This window comes from Sardina pilchardus, chromosome 6 (genome assembly GCF_963854185.1).
Source record: "Sardina pilchardus chromosome 6, fSarPil1.1, whole genome shotgun sequence".
Classification (NCBI taxonomy): Eukaryota; Metazoa; Chordata; class Actinopteri; order Clupeiformes; family Clupeidae; genus Sardina; species Sardina pilchardus.
This window is the reverse complement of record NC_084999.1, coordinates 302,608-319,373: the sequence shown is the minus strand read 5'-3', so window position 1 is coordinate 319,373 and position 16,766 is coordinate 302,608. Positions and strand designations below refer to the sequence as shown.

General features: G+C 52.7%; 49 non-coding genes across 49 annotated transcripts; 26 read left to right on the top strand and 23 right to left on the bottom strand.

The window, feature by feature from the left end:
* Positions 1-53: 53 nt before the first annotated feature.
* On the bottom strand, positions 54-140 carry trnay-gua (transfer RNA tyrosine (anticodon GUA)). The gene is given in 2 exon segments: positions 54-89; positions 104-140. It is a non-coding gene; the product is annotated as a tRNA-Tyr (tRNA).
* A 338-nt stretch (positions 141-478) lies between these two features.
* Positions 479-550, top strand: trnae-cuc (transfer RNA glutamic acid (anticodon CUC)). The gene has a single exon. It is a non-coding gene; the product is annotated as a tRNA-Glu (tRNA).
* Positions 551-1,036: 486 nt separating this feature from the next.
* Positions 1,037-1,108, top strand: trnae-cuc (transfer RNA glutamic acid (anticodon CUC)). Its single transcript has one exon. It is a non-coding gene; the product is annotated as a tRNA-Glu (tRNA).
* A 61-nt stretch (positions 1,109-1,169) lies between these two features.
* On the bottom strand, positions 1,170-1,256 carry trnay-gua (transfer RNA tyrosine (anticodon GUA)). The gene is given in 2 exon segments: positions 1,170-1,205; positions 1,220-1,256. It is a non-coding gene; the product is annotated as a tRNA-Tyr (tRNA).
* Positions 1,257-1,727: 471 nt separating this feature from the next.
* Positions 1,728-1,814, bottom strand: trnay-gua (transfer RNA tyrosine (anticodon GUA)). Its single transcript is given in 2 exon segments — positions 1,728-1,763; positions 1,778-1,814. It is a non-coding gene; the product is annotated as a tRNA-Tyr (tRNA).
* A 338-nt stretch (positions 1,815-2,152) lies between these two features.
* On the top strand, positions 2,153-2,224 carry trnae-cuc (transfer RNA glutamic acid (anticodon CUC)). Its single transcript has one exon. It is a non-coding gene; the product is annotated as a tRNA-Glu (tRNA).
* Positions 2,225-2,285: 61 nt separating this feature from the next.
* On the bottom strand, positions 2,286-2,372 carry trnay-gua (transfer RNA tyrosine (anticodon GUA)). Its single transcript is given in 2 exon segments — positions 2,286-2,321; positions 2,336-2,372. It is a non-coding gene; the product is annotated as a tRNA-Tyr (tRNA).
* A 338-nt stretch (positions 2,373-2,710) lies between these two features.
* On the top strand, positions 2,711-2,782 carry trnae-cuc (transfer RNA glutamic acid (anticodon CUC)). The gene has a single exon. It is a non-coding gene; the product is annotated as a tRNA-Glu (tRNA).
* Positions 2,783-2,843: 61 nt separating this feature from the next.
* On the bottom strand, positions 2,844-2,930 carry trnay-gua (transfer RNA tyrosine (anticodon GUA)). Its single transcript is given in 2 exon segments — positions 2,844-2,879; positions 2,894-2,930. It is a non-coding gene; the product is annotated as a tRNA-Tyr (tRNA).
* Positions 2,931-3,268: 338 nt separating this feature from the next.
* trnae-cuc (transfer RNA glutamic acid (anticodon CUC)) lies at positions 3,269-3,340 on the top strand. Its single transcript has one exon. It is a non-coding gene; the product is annotated as a tRNA-Glu (tRNA).
* A 486-nt stretch (positions 3,341-3,826) lies between these two features.
* trnae-cuc (transfer RNA glutamic acid (anticodon CUC)) lies at positions 3,827-3,898 on the top strand. The gene has a single exon. It is a non-coding gene; the product is annotated as a tRNA-Glu (tRNA).
* Positions 3,899-3,959: 61 nt separating this feature from the next.
* Positions 3,960-4,046, bottom strand: trnay-gua (transfer RNA tyrosine (anticodon GUA)). The gene is given in 2 exon segments: positions 3,960-3,995; positions 4,010-4,046. It is a non-coding gene; the product is annotated as a tRNA-Tyr (tRNA).
* Positions 4,047-4,517: 471 nt separating this feature from the next.
* On the bottom strand, positions 4,518-4,604 carry trnay-gua (transfer RNA tyrosine (anticodon GUA)). Its single transcript is given in 2 exon segments — positions 4,518-4,553; positions 4,568-4,604. It is a non-coding gene; the product is annotated as a tRNA-Tyr (tRNA).
* Positions 4,605-5,075: 471 nt separating this feature from the next.
* On the bottom strand, positions 5,076-5,162 carry trnay-gua (transfer RNA tyrosine (anticodon GUA)). Its single transcript is given in 2 exon segments — positions 5,076-5,111; positions 5,126-5,162. It is a non-coding gene; the product is annotated as a tRNA-Tyr (tRNA).
* Positions 5,163-5,500: 338 nt separating this feature from the next.
* Positions 5,501-5,572, top strand: trnae-cuc (transfer RNA glutamic acid (anticodon CUC)). The gene has a single exon. It is a non-coding gene; the product is annotated as a tRNA-Glu (tRNA).
* Positions 5,573-5,633: 61 nt separating this feature from the next.
* On the bottom strand, positions 5,634-5,720 carry trnay-gua (transfer RNA tyrosine (anticodon GUA)). Its single transcript is given in 2 exon segments — positions 5,634-5,669; positions 5,684-5,720. It is a non-coding gene; the product is annotated as a tRNA-Tyr (tRNA).
* Positions 5,721-6,058: 338 nt separating this feature from the next.
* On the top strand, positions 6,059-6,130 carry trnae-cuc (transfer RNA glutamic acid (anticodon CUC)). Its single transcript has one exon. It is a non-coding gene; the product is annotated as a tRNA-Glu (tRNA).
* A 61-nt stretch (positions 6,131-6,191) lies between these two features.
* Positions 6,192-6,278, bottom strand: trnay-gua (transfer RNA tyrosine (anticodon GUA)). Its single transcript is given in 2 exon segments — positions 6,192-6,227; positions 6,242-6,278. It is a non-coding gene; the product is annotated as a tRNA-Tyr (tRNA).
* A 338-nt stretch (positions 6,279-6,616) lies between these two features.
* Positions 6,617-6,688, top strand: trnae-cuc (transfer RNA glutamic acid (anticodon CUC)). Its single transcript has one exon. It is a non-coding gene; the product is annotated as a tRNA-Glu (tRNA).
* A 61-nt stretch (positions 6,689-6,749) lies between these two features.
* Positions 6,750-6,836, bottom strand: trnay-gua (transfer RNA tyrosine (anticodon GUA)). The gene is given in 2 exon segments: positions 6,750-6,785; positions 6,800-6,836. It is a non-coding gene; the product is annotated as a tRNA-Tyr (tRNA).
* Positions 6,837-7,174: 338 nt separating this feature from the next.
* Positions 7,175-7,246, top strand: trnae-cuc (transfer RNA glutamic acid (anticodon CUC)). The gene has a single exon. It is a non-coding gene; the product is annotated as a tRNA-Glu (tRNA).
* A 486-nt stretch (positions 7,247-7,732) lies between these two features.
* Positions 7,733-7,804, top strand: trnae-cuc (transfer RNA glutamic acid (anticodon CUC)). The gene has a single exon. It is a non-coding gene; the product is annotated as a tRNA-Glu (tRNA).
* Positions 7,805-7,865: 61 nt separating this feature from the next.
* On the bottom strand, positions 7,866-7,952 carry trnay-gua (transfer RNA tyrosine (anticodon GUA)). Its single transcript is given in 2 exon segments — positions 7,866-7,901; positions 7,916-7,952. It is a non-coding gene; the product is annotated as a tRNA-Tyr (tRNA).
* Positions 7,953-8,290: 338 nt separating this feature from the next.
* On the top strand, positions 8,291-8,362 carry trnae-cuc (transfer RNA glutamic acid (anticodon CUC)). Its single transcript has one exon. It is a non-coding gene; the product is annotated as a tRNA-Glu (tRNA).
* A 61-nt stretch (positions 8,363-8,423) lies between these two features.
* On the bottom strand, positions 8,424-8,510 carry trnay-gua (transfer RNA tyrosine (anticodon GUA)). Its single transcript is given in 2 exon segments — positions 8,424-8,459; positions 8,474-8,510. It is a non-coding gene; the product is annotated as a tRNA-Tyr (tRNA).
* Positions 8,511-8,848: 338 nt separating this feature from the next.
* trnae-cuc (transfer RNA glutamic acid (anticodon CUC)) lies at positions 8,849-8,920 on the top strand. Its single transcript has one exon. It is a non-coding gene; the product is annotated as a tRNA-Glu (tRNA).
* Positions 8,921-9,406: 486 nt separating this feature from the next.
* On the top strand, positions 9,407-9,478 carry trnae-cuc (transfer RNA glutamic acid (anticodon CUC)). The gene has a single exon. It is a non-coding gene; the product is annotated as a tRNA-Glu (tRNA).
* A 61-nt stretch (positions 9,479-9,539) lies between these two features.
* On the bottom strand, positions 9,540-9,626 carry trnay-gua (transfer RNA tyrosine (anticodon GUA)). Its single transcript is given in 2 exon segments — positions 9,540-9,575; positions 9,590-9,626. It is a non-coding gene; the product is annotated as a tRNA-Tyr (tRNA).
* Positions 9,627-9,964: 338 nt separating this feature from the next.
* trnae-cuc (transfer RNA glutamic acid (anticodon CUC)) lies at positions 9,965-10,036 on the top strand. The gene has a single exon. It is a non-coding gene; the product is annotated as a tRNA-Glu (tRNA).
* A 61-nt stretch (positions 10,037-10,097) lies between these two features.
* On the bottom strand, positions 10,098-10,184 carry trnay-gua (transfer RNA tyrosine (anticodon GUA)). The gene is given in 2 exon segments: positions 10,098-10,133; positions 10,148-10,184. It is a non-coding gene; the product is annotated as a tRNA-Tyr (tRNA).
* Positions 10,185-10,522: 338 nt separating this feature from the next.
* trnae-cuc (transfer RNA glutamic acid (anticodon CUC)) lies at positions 10,523-10,594 on the top strand. The gene has a single exon. It is a non-coding gene; the product is annotated as a tRNA-Glu (tRNA).
* Positions 10,595-10,655: 61 nt separating this feature from the next.
* trnay-gua (transfer RNA tyrosine (anticodon GUA)) lies at positions 10,656-10,742 on the bottom strand. The gene is given in 2 exon segments: positions 10,656-10,691; positions 10,706-10,742. It is a non-coding gene; the product is annotated as a tRNA-Tyr (tRNA).
* Positions 10,743-11,080: 338 nt separating this feature from the next.
* On the top strand, positions 11,081-11,152 carry trnae-cuc (transfer RNA glutamic acid (anticodon CUC)). Its single transcript has one exon. It is a non-coding gene; the product is annotated as a tRNA-Glu (tRNA).
* A 486-nt stretch (positions 11,153-11,638) lies between these two features.
* On the top strand, positions 11,639-11,710 carry trnae-cuc (transfer RNA glutamic acid (anticodon CUC)). The gene has a single exon. It is a non-coding gene; the product is annotated as a tRNA-Glu (tRNA).
* Positions 11,711-11,771: 61 nt separating this feature from the next.
* Positions 11,772-11,858, bottom strand: trnay-gua (transfer RNA tyrosine (anticodon GUA)). The gene is given in 2 exon segments: positions 11,772-11,807; positions 11,822-11,858. It is a non-coding gene; the product is annotated as a tRNA-Tyr (tRNA).
* A 338-nt stretch (positions 11,859-12,196) lies between these two features.
* On the top strand, positions 12,197-12,268 carry trnae-cuc (transfer RNA glutamic acid (anticodon CUC)). The gene has a single exon. It is a non-coding gene; the product is annotated as a tRNA-Glu (tRNA).
* A 486-nt stretch (positions 12,269-12,754) lies between these two features.
* On the top strand, positions 12,755-12,826 carry trnae-cuc (transfer RNA glutamic acid (anticodon CUC)). The gene has a single exon. It is a non-coding gene; the product is annotated as a tRNA-Glu (tRNA).
* A 61-nt stretch (positions 12,827-12,887) lies between these two features.
* trnay-gua (transfer RNA tyrosine (anticodon GUA)) lies at positions 12,888-12,974 on the bottom strand. Its single transcript is given in 2 exon segments — positions 12,888-12,923; positions 12,938-12,974. It is a non-coding gene; the product is annotated as a tRNA-Tyr (tRNA).
* Positions 12,975-13,312: 338 nt separating this feature from the next.
* Positions 13,313-13,384, top strand: trnae-cuc (transfer RNA glutamic acid (anticodon CUC)). The gene has a single exon. It is a non-coding gene; the product is annotated as a tRNA-Glu (tRNA).
* Positions 13,385-13,870: 486 nt separating this feature from the next.
* Positions 13,871-13,942, top strand: trnae-cuc (transfer RNA glutamic acid (anticodon CUC)). The gene has a single exon. It is a non-coding gene; the product is annotated as a tRNA-Glu (tRNA).
* Positions 13,943-14,003: 61 nt separating this feature from the next.
* Positions 14,004-14,090, bottom strand: trnay-gua (transfer RNA tyrosine (anticodon GUA)). Its single transcript is given in 2 exon segments — positions 14,004-14,039; positions 14,054-14,090. It is a non-coding gene; the product is annotated as a tRNA-Tyr (tRNA).
* A 471-nt stretch (positions 14,091-14,561) lies between these two features.
* Positions 14,562-14,648, bottom strand: trnay-gua (transfer RNA tyrosine (anticodon GUA)). Its single transcript is given in 2 exon segments — positions 14,562-14,597; positions 14,612-14,648. It is a non-coding gene; the product is annotated as a tRNA-Tyr (tRNA).
* A 338-nt stretch (positions 14,649-14,986) lies between these two features.
* On the top strand, positions 14,987-15,058 carry trnae-cuc (transfer RNA glutamic acid (anticodon CUC)). The gene has a single exon. It is a non-coding gene; the product is annotated as a tRNA-Glu (tRNA).
* Positions 15,059-15,119: 61 nt separating this feature from the next.
* trnay-gua (transfer RNA tyrosine (anticodon GUA)) lies at positions 15,120-15,206 on the bottom strand. Its single transcript is given in 2 exon segments — positions 15,120-15,155; positions 15,170-15,206. It is a non-coding gene; the product is annotated as a tRNA-Tyr (tRNA).
* Positions 15,207-15,544: 338 nt separating this feature from the next.
* Positions 15,545-15,616, top strand: trnae-cuc (transfer RNA glutamic acid (anticodon CUC)). Its single transcript has one exon. It is a non-coding gene; the product is annotated as a tRNA-Glu (tRNA).
* Positions 15,617-15,677: 61 nt separating this feature from the next.
* Positions 15,678-15,764, bottom strand: trnay-gua (transfer RNA tyrosine (anticodon GUA)). Its single transcript is given in 2 exon segments — positions 15,678-15,713; positions 15,728-15,764. It is a non-coding gene; the product is annotated as a tRNA-Tyr (tRNA).
* A 338-nt stretch (positions 15,765-16,102) lies between these two features.
* trnae-cuc (transfer RNA glutamic acid (anticodon CUC)) lies at positions 16,103-16,174 on the top strand. Its single transcript has one exon. It is a non-coding gene; the product is annotated as a tRNA-Glu (tRNA).
* Positions 16,175-16,235: 61 nt separating this feature from the next.
* On the bottom strand, positions 16,236-16,322 carry trnay-gua (transfer RNA tyrosine (anticodon GUA)). The gene is given in 2 exon segments: positions 16,236-16,271; positions 16,286-16,322. It is a non-coding gene; the product is annotated as a tRNA-Tyr (tRNA).
* A 338-nt stretch (positions 16,323-16,660) lies between these two features.
* trnae-cuc (transfer RNA glutamic acid (anticodon CUC)) lies at positions 16,661-16,732 on the top strand. The gene has a single exon. It is a non-coding gene; the product is annotated as a tRNA-Glu (tRNA).
* The last annotated feature ends 34 nt before the right edge of the window (positions 16,733-16,766 follow it).

Sequence of the window (16,766 nt, the reverse complement as noted above, 5' to 3'; positions counted from 1 at the left end):
TTTGCCCGGCGTCGGCCTGGACACGGACAAAGACACCACCAAAAAGCTTGGCTTCCTTCGAGCCGGAGTCGAACCAGCGACCTAAGGATGACCGGTTGTTCACCTACAGTCCTCCGCTCTACCAACTGAGCTATCGAAGGCCCTGGCGCTGTCATGGGACGCGAAAGCTGGTGGACACGAGAGAGCCGCATGGAAAAGGCCCCTGAAAAGAAATGTGCTCGTTTTGGCGATGAGACGTCTTCAAATAACTCAAACTCTCATCAAAATCAGTCAAATGAATACGACGAGAAAGCACTAGGTAGGTGTCTTTGTTCTGAAAACAATGGCAACTAGATTATTTCATCTTGATTCAAAAGAGCAACGGCCCTTGGTGAGATTTGATTAGATAAACAGTTTCTGCTGTGAAGCCGTCTCCCGCAGCCTGCCCCGCACATAGCAAGAGCTCAGGTTCACCCGTGTACAGCTCAAGCACCATGTCTCCCTGGTGGTCTAGTGGTTAGGATTCGGCGCTCTCACCGCCGCGGCCCGGGTTCGATTCCCGGTCAGGGAAAGCTCATTTTTGCCCGGCGTCGGCCTGGACACGGACAAAGACACCACCAAAAAGCATGGCTTCCTTCGAGCCGGAGTCGAACCAGAGACCTAAGGATGGCCGGTTGTTCACCTACAGTCCTCCGCTCTACCAACTGAGCTATCGAAGGCCCTGGCGCTGTCATGGGACGCGAAAGCTGGTGGACACGAGAGAGCCGCATGGAAAAGGCCCCTGAAAAGAAATGTGCTCGTTTTGGCGATGAGACGTCTTCAAATAACTCAAACTCTCATCAAAATCAGTCAAATGAATACGACGAGAAAGCACTAGGTAGGTGTCTTTGTTCTGAAAACAATGGCAACTAGATTATTTCATCTTGATTCAAAAGAGCAACGGCCCTTGGTGAGATTTGATTAGATAAACAGTTTCTGCTGTGAAGCCGTCTCCCGCAGCCTGCCCCGCACAGAGCAAGAGCTCAGGTTCACCCGTGTACAGCTCAAGCCCCATGTCTCCCTGGTGGTCTAGTGGTTAGGATTCGGCGCTCTCACCGCCGCGGCCCGGGTTCGATTCCCGGTCAGGGAAAGCTGATTTTTGCCCGGCGTCGGCCTGGACACGGACAAAGACACCACCAAAAAGCATGGCTTCCTTCGAGCCGGAGTCGAACCAGCGACCTAAGGATGGCCGGTTGTTCACCTACAGTCCTCCGCTCTACCAACTGAGCTATCGAAGGCCCTGGCGCCGTCATGGGACGCGAAAGCTGGTGGACACGAGAGAGCCGCATGGAAAAGGCCCCTGAAAAGAAATGTGCTCGTTTTGGCGATGAGACGTCTTCAAATAACTCAAACTCTCATCAAAATCAGTCAAATGAATACGACGAGAAAGCACTAGGTAGGTGTCTTTGTTCTGAAAACAATGGCAACTAGATTATTTCATCTTGATTCAAAAGAGCAACGGCCCTTGGTGAGATTTGATTAGATAAACAGTTTCTGCTGTGAAGCCGTCTCCCGCAGCCTGCCCCGCACAGAGCAAGAGCTCAGGTGCACTCGTGTACAGCTCAAGCCCCATGTCTCCCTGGTGGTCTAGTGGTTAGGATTCGGAGCTCTCACCGCCGCGGCCCGGGTTTGATTCCCGGTCAGGGAAAGCTGATTTTTGCCCGGCGTCGGCCTGGACACGGACAAAGACACCACCAAAAAGCATGGCTTCCTTCGAGCCGGAGTCGAACCAGCGACCTAAGGATGGCCGGTTGTTCACCTACAGTCCTCCGCTCTACCAACTGAGCTATCGAAGGCCCTGGCGCTGTCATGGGACGCGAAAGCTGGTGGACACGAGAGAGCCGCATGGAAAAGGCCCCTGAAAAGAAATGTGCTCGTTTTGGCGATGAGACGTCTTCAAATAACTCAAACTCTCATCAAAATCAGTCAAATGAATACGACGAGAAAGCACTAGGTAGGTGTCTTTTTTCTGAAAACAATGGCAACTAGATTATTTCATCTTGATTCAAAAGAGCAACGGCCCTTGGTGAGATTTGATTAGATAAACAGTTTCTGCTGTGAAGCCGTCTCCCGCAGCCTGCCCCGCACAGAGCAAGAGCTCATGTTCACCCGTGTACAGCTCAAGCCCCATGTCTCCCTGGTGGTCTAGTGGTTAGGATTCGGCGCTCTCACCGCCGCGGCCCGGGTTCGATTCCCGGTCAGGGAAAGCTGATTTTTGCCCGGCGTCGGCCTGGACACGGACAAAGACACCACCAAAAAGCATGGCTTCCTTCGAGCCGGAGTCGAACCAGCGACCTAAGGATGGCCGGTTGTTCACCTACAGTCCTCCGCTCTACCAACTGAGCTATCGAAGGCCCTGGCGCTGTCATGGGACGCGAAAGCTGGTGGACACGAGAGAGCCGCATGGAAAAGGCCCCTGAAAAGAAATGTGCTCGTTTTGGCGATGAGACGTCTTCAAATAACTCAAACTCTCATCAAAATCAGTCAAATGAATACGACGAGAAAGCACTAGGTAGGTGTCTTTGTTCTGAAAACAATGGCAACTAGATTATTTCATCTTGATTCAAAAGAGCAACGGCCCTTGGTGAGATTTGATTAGATAAACAGTTTTTGCTGTGAAGCCGTCTCCCGCAGCCTGCCCCGCACAGAGCAAGAGCTCAGGTTCACCCGTGTACAGCTCAAGCCCCATGTCTCCCTGGTGGTCTAGTGGTTAGGATTCGGCGCTCTCACCGCCGCGGCCCGGGTTCGATTCCCGGTCAGGGAAAGCTGATTTTTGCCCGGCGTCGGCCTGGACACGGACAAAGACACCACCAAAAAGCATGGCTTCCTTCGAGCCGGAGTCGAACCAGCGACCTAAGGATGGCCGGTTGTTCACCTACAGTCCTCCGCTCTACCAACTGAGCTATCGAAGGCCCTGGCGCTGTCATGGGACGCGAAAGCTGGTGGACACGAGAGAGCCGCATGGAAAAGGCCCCTGAAAAGAAATGTGCTCGTTTTGGCGATGAGACGTCTTCAAATAACTCAAACTCTCATCAAAATCAGTCAAATGAATACGACGAGAAAGCACTAGGTAGGTGTCTTTGTTCTGAAAACAATGGCAACTAGATTATTTCATCTTGATTCAAAAGAGCAACGGCCCTTGGTGAGATTTGATTAGATAAACAGTTTCTGCTGTGAAGCCGTCTCCCGCAGCCTGCCCCGCACAGAGCAAAAGCTCAGGTGCACTCGTGTACAGCTCAAGCCCCATGTCTCCCTGGTGGTCTAGTGGTTAGGATTCGGCGCTCTCACCGCCGCGGCCCGGGTTCGATTCCCGGTCAGGGAAAGCTGATTTTTGCCCGGCGTCGGCCTGGACACGGACAAAGACACCACCAAAAAGCATGGCTTCCTTCGAGCCGGAGTCGAACCAGCGACCTAAGGATGGCCGGTTGTTCACCTACAGTCCTCCGCTCTACCAACTGAGCTATCGAAAGCCCTGGCGCTGTCATGGGACGCGAAAGCTGGTGGACACGAGAGAGCCGCATGGAAAAGGCCCCTGAAAAGAAATGTGCTCGTTTTGGCGATGAGACGTCTTCAAATAACTCAAACTCTCATCAAAATCAGTCAAATGAATACGACGAGAAAGCACTAGGTAGGTGTCTTTGTTCTGAAAACAATGGCAACTAGATTATTTCATCTTGATTCAAAAGAGCAACGGCCCTTGGTGAGATTTGATTAGATAAACAGTTTCTGCTGTGAAGCCGTCTCCCGCAGCCTGCCCCGCACAGAGCAAGAGCTCAGGTTCACCCGTGTACAGCTCAAGCCCCATGTCTCCCTGGTGGTCTAGTGGTTAGGATTCGGCGCTCTCACCGCCGCGGCCCGGGTTCGATTCCCGGTCAGGGAAAGCTGATTTTTGCCCGGCGTCGGCCTGGACACGGACAAAGACACCACCAAAAAGCATGGCTTCCTTCGAGCCGGAGTCGAACCAGCGACCTAAGGATGGCCGGTTGTTCACCTACAGTCCTCCGCTCTACCAACTGAGCTATCGAAGGCCCTGGCGCTGTCATGGGACGCGAAAGCTGGTGGACACGAGAGAGCCGCATGGAAAAGGCCCCTGAAAAGAAATGTGCTCGTTTTGGCGATGAGACGTCTTCAAATAACTCAAACTCTCATCAAAATCAGTCAAATGAATACGACGAGAAAGCACTAGGTAGGTGTCTTTGTTCTGAAAACAATGGCAACTAGATTATTTCATCTTGATTCAAAAGAGCAACGGCCCTTGGTGAGATTTGATTAGATAAACAGTTTCTGCTGTGAAGCCGTCTCCCGCAGCCTGCCCCGCACAGAGCAAGAGCTCAGCTTCACCCGTGTACAGCTCAAGCCCCATGTCTCCCTGGTGGTCTAGTGGTTAGGATTCGGCGCTCTCACCGCCGCGGCCCGGGTTCTATTCCCGGTCAGGGAAAGCTGATTTTTGCCCGGCGTCAGCCTGGACACGGACAAAGACACCACCAAAAAGCATGGCTTCCTTCGAGCCGGAGTCGAACCAGCGACCTAAGGATGGCCGGTTGTTCACCTACAGTCCTCCGCTCTACCAACTGAGCTATCGAAGGCCCTGGCGCTGTCATGGGACGCGAAAGCTGGTGGACACGAGAGAGCCGCATGGAAAAGGCCCCTGAAAAGAAATGTGCTCTTTTTGGCGATGAGACGTCTTCAAATAACTCAAACTCTCATCAAAATCAGTCAAATGAATACGACGAGAAAGCACTAGGTAGGTGTCTTTGTTCTGAAAACAATGGCAACTAGATTATTTCATCTTGATTCAAAAGAGCAACGGCCCTTGGTGAGATTTGATTAGATAAACAGTTTCTGCTGTGAAGCCGTCTCCCGCAGCCTGCCCCGCACAGAGCAAGAGCTCAGGTGCACTCGTGTACAGCTTAAGCCCCATGTCTCCCTGGTGGTCTAGTGGTTAGGTTTCGGCGCTCTCACCGCCGCGGCCCGGGTTCGATTCCCGGTCAGGGAAAGCTGATTTTTGCCCGGCGTCGGCCTGGACACGGACAAAGACACCACCAAAAAGCATGGCTTCCTTCGAGCCGGAGTCGAACCAGCGACCTAAGGATGACCGGTTGTTCACCTACAGTCCTCCGCTCTACCAACTGAGCTATCGAAGGCCCTGGCGCTGTCATGGGACGCGAAAGCTGGTGGACACGAGAGAGCCGCATGGAAAAGGCCCCTGAAAAGAAATGTGCTCGTTTTGGCGATGAGACGTCTTCAAATAACTCAAACTCTCATCAAAATCAGTCAAATGAATACGACGAGAAAGCACTAGGTAGGTGTCTTTGTTCTGAAAACAATGGCAACTAGATTATTTCATCTTGATTCAAAAGAGCAACGGCCCTTGGTGAGATTTGATTAGATAAACAGTTTCTGCTGTGAAGCCGTCTCCCGCAGCCTGCCCCGCACAGAGCAAGACCTCAGGTGCACTCGTGTACAGCTCAAGCCCCATGTCTCCCTGGTGGTCTAGTGGTTAGGATTCGGCGCTCTCACCGCCGCGGCCCGGGTTCGATTCCCGGTCAGGGAAAGCTGATTTTTGCCCGGCGTCGGCCTGGACACGGACAAAGACACCACCAAAAAGCATGGCTTCCTTCGAGCCGGAGTCGAACCAGCGACCTAAGGATGGCCGGTTGTTCACCTACAGTCCTCCGCTCTACCAACTGAGCTATCGAAGGCCCTGGCGCTGTCATGGGACGCGAAAGCTGGTGGACACGAGAGAGCCGCATGGAAAAGGCCCCTGAAAAGAAATGTGCTCGTTTTGGCGATGAGACGTCTTCAAATAACTCAAACTCTCATCAAAATCAGTCAAATGAATACGACGAGAAAGCACTAGGTAGGTGTCTTTGTTCTGAAAACAATGGCAACTAGATTATTTCATCTTGATTCAAAAGAGCAACGGCCCTTGGTGAGATTTGATTAGATAAACAGTTTCTGCTGTGAAGCCGTCTCCCGCAGCCTGCCCCGCACAGAGCAAGAGCTCAGCTTCACCCGTGTACAGCTCAAGCCCCATGTCTCCCTGGTGGTCTAGTGGTTAGGATTCGGCGCTCTCACCGCCGCGGCCCGGGTTCGATTCCCGGTCAGGGAAAGCTGATTTTTGCCCGGCGTCGGCCTGGACACGGACAAAGACACCACCAAAAAGCATGGCTTCCTTCGAGCCGGAGTCGAACCAGCGACCTAAGGATGGCCGGTTGTTCACCTACAGTCCTCCGCTCTACCAACTGAGCTATCGAAGGCCCTGGCGCTGTCATGGGACGCGAAAGCTGGTGGACACGAGAGAGCCGCATGGAAAAGGCCCCTGAAAAGAAATGTGCTCGTTTTGGCGATGAGACGTCTTCAAATAACTCAAACTCTCATCAAAATCAGTCAAATGAATACGACGAGAAAGCACTAGGTAGGTGTCTTTGTTCTGAAAACAATGGCAACTAGATTATTTCATCTTGATTCAAAAGAGCAACGGCCCTTGGTGAGATTTGATTAGATAAACAGTTTCTGCTGTGAAGCCGTCTCCCGCAGCCTGCCCCGCACAGAGCAAGAGCTCAGGTTCACCCGTGTACAGCTCAAGCCCCATGTCTCCCTGGTGGTCTAGTGGTTAGGATTCGGCGCTCTCACCGCCGCGGCCCGGGTTCGATTCCCGGTCAGGGAAAGCTGATTTTTGCCCGGCGTCGGCCTGGACACGGACAAAGACACCACCAAAAAGCATGGCTTCCTTCGAGCCGGAGTCGAACCAGCGACCTAAGGATGGCCGGTTGTTCACCTACAGTCCTCCGCTCTACCAACTGAGCTATCGAAGGCCCTGGCGCTGTCATGGGACGCGAAAGCTGGTGGACACGAGAGAGCCGCATGGAAAAGGCCCCTGAAAAGAAATGTGCTCGTTTTGGCGATGAGACGTCTTCAAATAACTCAAACTCTCATCAAAATCAGTCAAATGAATACGACGAGAAAGCACTAGGTAGGTGTCTTTGTTCTGAAAACAATGGCAACTAGATTATTTCATCTTGATTCAAAAGAGCAACGGCCCTTGGTGAGATTTGATTAGATAAACAGTTTCTGCTGTGAAGCCGTCTCCCGCAGCCTGCCCCGCACAGAGCAAGAGCTCATGTTCACCCGTGTACAGCTCAAGCCCCATGTCTCCCTGGTGGTCTAGTGGTTAGGATTCGGCGCTCTCACCGCCGCGGCCCGGGTTCGATTCCCGGTCAGGGAAAGCTGATTTTTGCCCGGCGTCGGCCTGGACACGGACAAAGACACCACCAAAAAGCATGGCTTCCTTCGAGCCGGAGTCGAACAAGCGACCTAAGGATGGCCGGTTGTTCACCTACAGTCCTCCGCTCTACCAACTGAGCTATCGAAGGCCCTGGCGCTGTCATGGGACGCGAAAGCTGGTGGACACGAGAGAGCCGCATGGAAAAGGCCCCTGAAAAGAAATGTGCTCGTTTTGGCGATGAGACGTCTTCAAATAACTCAAACTCTCATCAAAATCAGTCAAATGAATACGACGAGAAAGCACTAGGTAGGTGTCTTTGTTCTGAAAACAATGGCAACTAGATTATTTCATCTTGATTCAAAAGAGCAACGGCCCTTGGTGAGATTTGATTAGATAAACAGTTTTTGCTGTGAAGCCGTCTCCCGCAGCCTGCCCCGCACAGAGCAAGAGCTCAGGTTCACCCGTGTACAGCTCAAGCCCCATGTCTCCCTGGTGGTCTAGTGGTTAGGATTCGGCGCTCTCACCGCCGCGGCCCGGGTTCGATTCCCGGTCAGGGAAAGCTGATTTTTGCCCGGCGTCGGCCTGGACACGGACAAAGACACCACCAAAAAGCATGGCTTCCTTCGAGCCGGAGTCGAACCAGCGACCTAAGGATGGCCGGTTGTTCACCTACAGTCCTCCGCTCTACCAACTGAGCTATCGAAGGCCCTGGCGCTGTCATGGGACGCGAAAGCTGGTGGACACGAGAGAGCCGCATGGAAAAGGCCCCTGAAAAGAAATGTGCTCGTTTTGGCGATGAGACGTCTTCAAATAACTCAAACTCTCATCAAAATCAGTCAAATGAATACGACGAGAAAGCACTAGGTAGGTGTCTTTGTTCTGAAAACAATGGCAACTAGATTATTTCATCTTGATTCAAAAGAGCAACGGCCCTTGGTGAGATTTGATTAGATAAACAGTTTCTGCTGTGAAGCCGTCTCCCGCAGCCTGCCCCGCACAGAGCAAGAGCTCAGGTTCACCCGTGTACAGCTCAAGCCCCATGTCTCCCTGGTGGTCTAGTGGTTAGGATTCGGCGCTCTCACCGCCGCGGCCCGGGTTCGATTCCCGGTCAGGGAAAGCTGATTTTTGCCCGGCGTCGGCCTGGACACGGACAAAGACACCACCAAAAAGCATGGCTTCCTTCGAGCCGGAGTCGAACCAGCGACCTAAGGATGGCCGGTTGTTCACCTACAGTCCTCCGCTCTACCAACTGAGCTATCGAAGGCCCTGGCGCTGTCATGGGACGCGAAAGCTGGTGGACACGAGAGAGCCGCATGGAAAAGGCCCCTGAAAAGAAATGTGCTCGTTTTGGCGATGAGACGTCTTCAAATAACTCAAACTCTCATCAAAATCAGTCAAATGAATACGACGAGAAAGCACTAGGTAGGTGTCTTTGTTCTGAAAACAATGGCAACTAGATTATTTCATCTTGATTCAAAAGAGCAACGGCCCTTGGTGAGATTTGATTAGATAAACAGTTTCTGCTGTGAAGCCGTCTCCCGCAGCCTGCCCCGCACAGAGCAAGAGCTCATGTTCACCCGTGTACAGCTCAAGCCCCATGTCTCCCTGGTGGTCTAGTGGTTAGGATTCGGCGCTCTCACCGCCGCGGCCCGGGTTCGATTCCCGGTCAGGGAAAGCTGATTTTTGCCCGGCGTCGGCCTGGACACGGACAAAGACACCACCAAAAAGCATGGCTTCCTTCGAGCCGGAGTCGAACAAGCGACCTAAGGATGGCCGGTTGTTCACCTACAGTCCTCCGCTCTACCAACTGAGCTATCGAAGGCCCTGGCGCTGTCATGGGACGCGAAAGCTGGTGGACACGAGAGAGCCGCATGGAAAAGGCCCCTGAAAAGAAATGTGCTCGTTTTGGCGATGAGACGTCTTCAAATAACTCAAACTCTCATCAAAATCAGTCAAATGAATACGACGAGAAAGCACTAGGTAGGTGTCTTTGTTCTGAAAACAATGGCAACTAGATTATTTCATCTTGATTCAAAAGAGCAACGGCCCTTGGTGAGATTTGATTAGATAAACAGTTTTTGCTGTGAAGCCGTCTCCCGCAGCCTGCCCCGCACAGAGCAAGAGCTCAGGTTCACCCGTGTACAGCTCAAGCCCCATGTCTCCCTGGTGGTCTAGTGGTTAGGATTCGGCGCTCTCACCGCCGCGGCCCGGGTTCGATTCCCGGTCAGGGAAAGCTGATTTTTGCCCGGCGTCGGCCTGGACACGGACAAAGACACCACCAAAAAGCATGGCTTCCTTCGAGCCGGAGTCGAACCAGCGACCTAAGGATGGCCGGTTGTTCACCTACAGTCCTCCGCTCTACCAACTGAGCTATCGAAGGCCCTGGCGCTGTCATGGGACGCGAAAGCTGGTGGACACGAGAGAGCCGCATGGAAAAGGCCCCTGAAAAGAAATGTGCTCGTTTTGGCGATGAGACGTCTTCAAATAACTCAAACTCTCATCAAAATCAGTCAAATGAATACGACGAGAAAGCACTAGGTAGGTGTCTTTGTTCTGAAAACAATGGCAACTAGATTATTTCATCTTGATTCAAAAGAGCAACGGCCCTTGGTGAGATTTGATTAGATAAACAGTTTCTGCTGTGAAGCCGTCTCCCGCAGCCTGCCCCGCACAGAGCAAGAGCTCAGGTTCACCCGTGTACAGCTCAAGCCCCATGTCTCCCTGGTGGTCTAGTGGTTAGGATTCGGCGCTCTCACCGCCGCGGCCCGGGTTCGATTCCCGGTCAGGGAAAGCTGATTTTTGCCCGGCGTCGGCCTGGACACGGACAAAGACACCACCAAAAAGCATGGCTTCCTTCGAGCCGGAGTCGAACCAGCGACCTAAGGATGGCCGGTTGTTCACCTACAGTCCTCCGCTCTACCAACTGAGCTATCGAAGGCCCTGGCGCTGTCATGGGACGCGAAAGCTGGTGGACACGAGAGAGCCGCATGGAAAAGGCCCCTGAAAAGAAATGTGCTCGTTTTGGCGATGAGACGTCTTCAAATAACTCAAACTCTCATCAAAATCAGTCAAATGAATACGACGAGAAAGCACTAGGTAGGTGTCTTTGTTCTGAAAACAATGGCAACTAGATTATTTCATCTTGATTCAAAAGAGCAACGGCCCTTGGTGAGATTTGATTAGATAAACAGTTTCTGCTGTGAAGCCGTCTCCCGCAGCCTGCCCCGCACAGAGCAAGAGCTCAGGTTCACCCGTGTACAGCTCAAGCCCCATGTCTCCCTGGTGGTCTAGTGGTTAGGATTCGGCGCTCTCACCGCCGCGGCCCGGGTTCGATTCCCGGTCAGGGAAAGCTGATTTTTGCCCGGCGTCGGCCTGGACACGGACAAAGACACCACCAAAAAGCATGGCTTCCTTCGAGCCGGAGTCGAACCAGCGACCTAAGGATGGCCGGTTGTTCACCTACAGTCCTCCGCTCTACCAACTGAGCTATCGAAGGCCCTGGCGCTGTCATGGGACGCGAAAGCTGGTGGACACGAGAGAGCCGCATGGAAAAGGCCCCTGAAAAGAAATGTGCTCGTTTTGGCGATGAGACGTCTTCAAATAACTCAAACTCTCATCAAAATCAGTCAAATGAATACGACGAGAAAGCACTAGGTAGGTGTCTTTGTTCTGAAAACAATGGCAACTAGATTATTTCATCTTGATTCAAAAGAGCAACGGCCCTTGGTGAGATTTGATTAGATAAACAGTTTCTGCTGTGAAGCCGTCTCCCGCAGCCTGCCCCGCACAGAGCAAGAGCTCATGTTCACCCGTGTACAGCTCAAGCCCCATGTCTCCCTGGTGGTCTAGTGGTTAGGATTCGGCGCTCTCACCGCCGCGGCCCGGGTTCGATTCCCGGTCAGGGAAAGCTGATTTTTGCCCGGCGTCGGCCTGGACACGGACAAAGACACCACCAAAAAGCATGGCTTCCTTCGAGCCGGAGTCGAACAAGCGACCTAAGGATGGCCGGTTGTTCACCTACAGTCCTCCGCTCTACCAACTGAGCTATCGAAGGCCCTGGCGCTGTCATGGGACGCGAAAGCTGGTGGACACGAGAGAGCCGCATGGAAAAGGCCCCTGAAAAGAAATGTGCTCGTTTTGGCGATGAGACGTCTTCAAATAACTCAAACTCTCATCAAAATCAGTCAAATGAATACGACGAGAAAGCACTAGGTAGGTGTCTTTGTTCTGAAAACAATGGCAACTAGATTATTTCATCTTGATTCAAAAGAGCAACGGCCCTTGGTGAGATTTGATTAGATAAACAGTTTTTGCTGTGAAGCCGTCTCCCGCAGCCTGCCCCGCACAGAGCAAGAGCTCAGGTTCACCCGTGTACAGCTCAAGCCCCATGTCTCCCTGGTGGTCTAGTGGTTAGGATTCGGCGCTCTCACCGCCGCGGCCCGGGTTCGATTCCCGGTCAGGGAAAGCTGATTTTTGCCCGGCGTCGGCCTGGACACGGACAAAGACACCACCAAAAAGCATGGCTTCCTTCGAGCCGGAGTCGAACCAGCGACCTAAGGATGGCCGGTTGTTCACCTACAGTCCTCCGCTCTACCAACTGAGCTATCGAAGGCCCTGGCGCTGTCATGGGACGCGAAAGCTGGTGGACACGAGAGAGCCGCATGGAAAAGGCCCCTGAAAAGAAATGTGCTCGTTTTGGCGATGAGACGTCTTCAAATAACTCAAACTCTCATCAAAATCAGTCAAATGAATACGACGAGAAAGCACTAGGTAGGTGTCTTTGTTCTGAAAACAATGGCAACTAGATTATTTCATCTTGATTCAAAAGAGCAACGGCCCTTGGTGAGATTTGATTAGATAAACAGTTTCTGCTGTGAAGCCGTCTCCCGCAGCCTGCCCCGCACAGAGCAAGAGCTCAGGTGCACTCGTGTACAGCTCAAGCCCCATGTCTCCCTGGTGGTCTAGTGGTTAGGATTCGGCGCTCTCACCGCCGCGGCCCGGGTTCGATTCCCGGTCAGGGAAAGCTGATTTTTGCCCGGCGTCGGCCTGGACACGGACAAAGACACCACCAAAAAGCATGGCTTCCTTCGAGCCGGAGTCGAACCAGCGACCTAAGGATGGCCGGTTGTTCACCTACAGTCCTCCGCTCTACCAACTGAGCTATCGAAAGCCCTGGCGCTGTCATGGGACGCGAAAGCTGGTGGACACGAGAGAGCCGCATGGAAAAGGCCCCTGAAAAGAAATGTGCTCGTTTTGGCGATGAGACGTCTTCAAATAACTCAAACTCTCATCAAAATCAGTCAAATGAATACGACGAGAAAGCACTAGGTAGGTGTCTTTGTTCTGAAAACAATGGCAACTAGATTATTTCATCTTGATTCAAAAGAGCAACGGCCCTTGGTGAGATTTGATTAGATAAACAGTTTCTGCTGTGAAGCCGTCTCCCGCAGCCTGCCCCGCACAGAGCAAGAGCTCAGGTTCACCCGTGTACAGCTCAAGCCCTATGTCTCCCTGGTGGTCTAGTGGTTAGGATTCGGCGCTCTCACCGCCGCGGCCCGGGTTCGATTCCCGGTCAGGGAAAGCTGATTTTTGCCCGGCGTCGGCCTGGACACGGACAAAGACACCACCATAAAGCATGGCTTCCTTCGAGCCGGAGTCGAACCAGCGACCTAAGGATGGCCGGTTGTTCACCTACAGTCCTCCGCTCTACCAACTGAGCTATCGAAGGCCCTGGCGCTGTCATGGGACGCGAAAGCTGGTGGACACGAGAGAGCCGCATGGAAAAGGCCCCTGAAAAGAAATGTGCTCGTTTTGGCGATGAGACGTCTTCAAATAACTCAAACTCTCATCAAAATCAGTCAAATGAATACGACGAGAAAGCACTAGGTAGGTGTCTTTGTTCTGAAAACAATGGCAACTAGATTATTTCATCTTGATTCAAAAGAGCAACGGCCCTTGGTGAGATTTGATTAGATAAACAGTTTCTGCTGTGAAGCCGTCTCCCGCAGCCTGCCCCGCACAGAGCAAGAGCTCAGGTGCACTCGTGTACAGCTCAAGCCCCATGTCTCCCTGGTGGTCTAGTGGTTAGGATTCGGCGCTCTCACCGCCGCGGCCCGGGTTCGATTCCCGGTCAGGGAAAGCTGATTTTTGCCCGGCGTCGGCCTGGACACGGACAAAGACACCACCAAAAAGCATGGCTTCCTTCGAGCCGGAGTCGAACCAGCGAGCTAAGGATGGCCGGTTGTTCACCTACAGTCCTCCGCTCTACCAACTGAGCTATCGAAAGCCCTGGCGCTGTCATGGGACGCGAAAGCTGGTGGACACGAGAGAGCCGCATGGAAAAGGCCCCTGAAAAGAAATGTGCTCGTTTTGGCGATGAGACGTCTTCAAATAACTCAAACTCTCATCAAAATCAGTCAAATGAATACGACGAGAAAGCACTAGGTAGGTGTCTTTGTTCTGAAAACAATGGCAACTAGATTATTTCATCTTGATTCAAAAGAGCAACGGCCCTTGGTGAGATTTGATTAGATAAACAGTTTCTGCTGTGAAGCCGTCTCCCGCAGCCTGCCCCGCACAGAGCAAGAGCTCAGGTTCACCCGTGTACAGCTCAAGCCCCATGTCTCCCTGGTGGTCTAGTGGTTAGGATTCGGCGCTCTCACCGCCGCGGCCCGGGTTCGATTCCCGGTCAGGGAAAGCTGATTTTTGCCCGGCGTCGGCCTGGACACGGACAAAGACACCACCAAAAAGCATGGCTTCCTTCGAGCCGGAGTCGAACCAGCGACCTAAGGATGGCCGGTTGTTCACCTACAGTCCTCCGCTCTACCAACTGAGCTATCGAAGGCCCTGGCGCTGTCATGGGACGCGAAAGCTGGTGGACACGAGAGAGCCGCATGGAAAAGGCCCCTGAAAAGAAATGTGCTCGTTTTGGCGATGAGACGTCTTCAAATAACTCAAACTCTCATCAAAATCAGTCAAATGAATACGACGAGAAAGCACTAGGTAGGTGTCTTTGTTCTGAAAACAATGGCAACTAGATTATTTCATCTTGATTCAAAAGAGCAACGGCCCTTGGTGAGATTTGATTAGATAAACAGTTTCTGCTGTGAAGCCGTCTCCCGCAGCCTGCCCCGCACAGAGCAAGAGCTCAGCTTCACCCGTGTACAGCTCAAGCCCCATGTCTCCCTGGTGGTCTAGTGGTTAGGATTCGGCGCTCTCACCGCCGCGGCCCGGGTTCTATTCCCGGTCAGGGAAAGCTGATTTTTGCCCGGCGTCGGCCTGGACACGGACAAAGACACCACCAAAAAGCATGGCTTCCTTCGAGCCGGAGTCGAACCAGCGACCTAAGGATGGCCGGTTGTTCACCTACAGTCCTCCGCTCTACCAACTGAGCTATCGAAGGCCCTGGCACTGTCATGGGACGCGAAAGCTGGTGGACACGAGAGAGCCGCATGGAAAAGGCCCCTGAAAAGAAATGTGCTCGTTTTGGCGATGAGACGTCTTCAAATAACTCAAACTCTCATCAAAATCAGTCAAATGAATACGACGAGAAAGCACTAGGTAGGTGTCTTTGTTCTGAAAACAATGGCAACTAGATTATTTCATCTTGATTCAAAAGAGCAACGGCCCTTGGTGAGATTTGATTAGATAAACAGTTTCTGCTGTGAAGCCGTCTCCCGCAGCCTGCCCCGCACAGAGCAAGACCTCAGGTGCACTCGTGTACAGCTCAAGCCCCATGTCTCCCTGGTGGTCTAGTGGTTAGGATTCGGCGCTCTCACCGCCGCGGCCCGGGTTCGATTCCCGGTCAGGGAAAGCTGATTTTTGCCCGGCGTCGGCCTGGACACGGACAAAGACACCACCAAAAAGCATGGCTTCCTTCGAGCCGGAGTCGAACCAGCGACCTAAGGATGGCCGGTTGTTCACCTACAGTCCTCCGCTCTACCAACTGAGCTATCGAAGGCCCTGGCGCTGTCATGGGACGCGAAAGCTGGTGGACACGAGAGAGCCGCATGGAAAAGGCCCCTGAAAAGAAATGTGCTCGTTTTGGCGATGAGACGTCTTCAAATAACTCAAACTCTCATCAAAATCAGTCAAATGAATACGACGAGAAAGCACTAGGTAGGTGTCTTTGTTCTGAAAACAATGGCAACTAGATTATTTCATCTTGATTCAAAAGAGCAACGGCCCTTGGTGAGATTTGATTAGATAAACAGTTTCTGCTGTGAAGCCGTCTCCCGCAGCCTGCCCCGCACAGAGCAAGAGCTCAGGTTCACCCGTGTACAGCTCAAGCCCCATGTCTCCCTGGTGGTCTAGTGGTTAGGATTCGGCGCTCTCACCGCCGCGGCCCGGGTTCGATTCCCGGTCAGGGAAAGCTGATTTTTGCCCGGCGTCGGCCTGGACACGGACAAAGACACCACCAAAAAGCATGGCTTCCTTCGAGCCGGAGTCGAACCAGCGACCTAAGGATGGCCGGTTGTTCACCTACAGTCCTCCGCTCTACCAACTGAGCTATCGAAGGCCCTGGCGCTGTCATGGGACGCGAAAGCTGGTGGACACGAGAGAGCCGCATGGAAAAGGCCCCTGAAAAGAAATGTGCTCGTTTTGGCGATGAGACGTCTTCAAATAACTCAAACTCTCATCAAAATCAGTCAAATGAATACGACGAGAAAGCACTAGGTAGGTGTCTTTGTTCTGAAAACAATGGCAACTAGATTATTTCATCTTGATTCAAAAGAGCAACGGCCCTTGGTGAGATTTGATTAGATAAACAGTTTCTGCTGTGAAGCCGTCTCCCGCAGCCTGCCCCGCACAGAGCAAGAGCTCAGGTTCACCCGTGTACAGCTCAAGCCCCATGTCTCCCTGGTGGTCTAGTGGTTAGGATTCGGCGCTCTCACCGCCGCGGCCCGGGTTCGATTCCCGGTCAGGGAAAGCTGATTTTTGCCCGGCGTCGGCCTGGACACGGACAAAGACACCACCAAAAAGCATGGCTTCCTTCGAGCCGGAGTCGAACCAGCGACCTAAGGATGGCCGGTTGTTCACCTACAGTCCTCCGCTCTACCAACTGAGCTATCGAAGGCCCTGGCGCTGTCATGGGACGCGAAAGCTGGTGGACACGAGAGAGCCGCATGGAAAAGGCCCCTGAAAAGAAATGTGCTCGTTTTGGCGATGAGACGTCTTCAAATAACTCAAACTCTCATCAAAATCAGTCAAATGAATACGACGAGAAAGCACTAGGTAGGTGTCTTTGTTCTGAAAACAATGGCAACTAGATTATTTCATCTTGATTCAAAAGAGCAACGGCCCTTGGTGAGATTTGATTAGATAAACAGTTTCTGCTGTGAAGCCGTCTCCCGCAGCCTGCCCCGCACAGAGCAAGAGCTCAGGTTCACCCGTGTACAGCTCAAGCCCCATGTCTCCCTGGTGGTCTAGTGGTTAGGATTCGGCGCTCTCACCGCCGCGGCCCGGGTTCGATTCCCGGTCAGGGAAAGCTGATTTTTGCCCGGCGTCGGCCTGGACACGG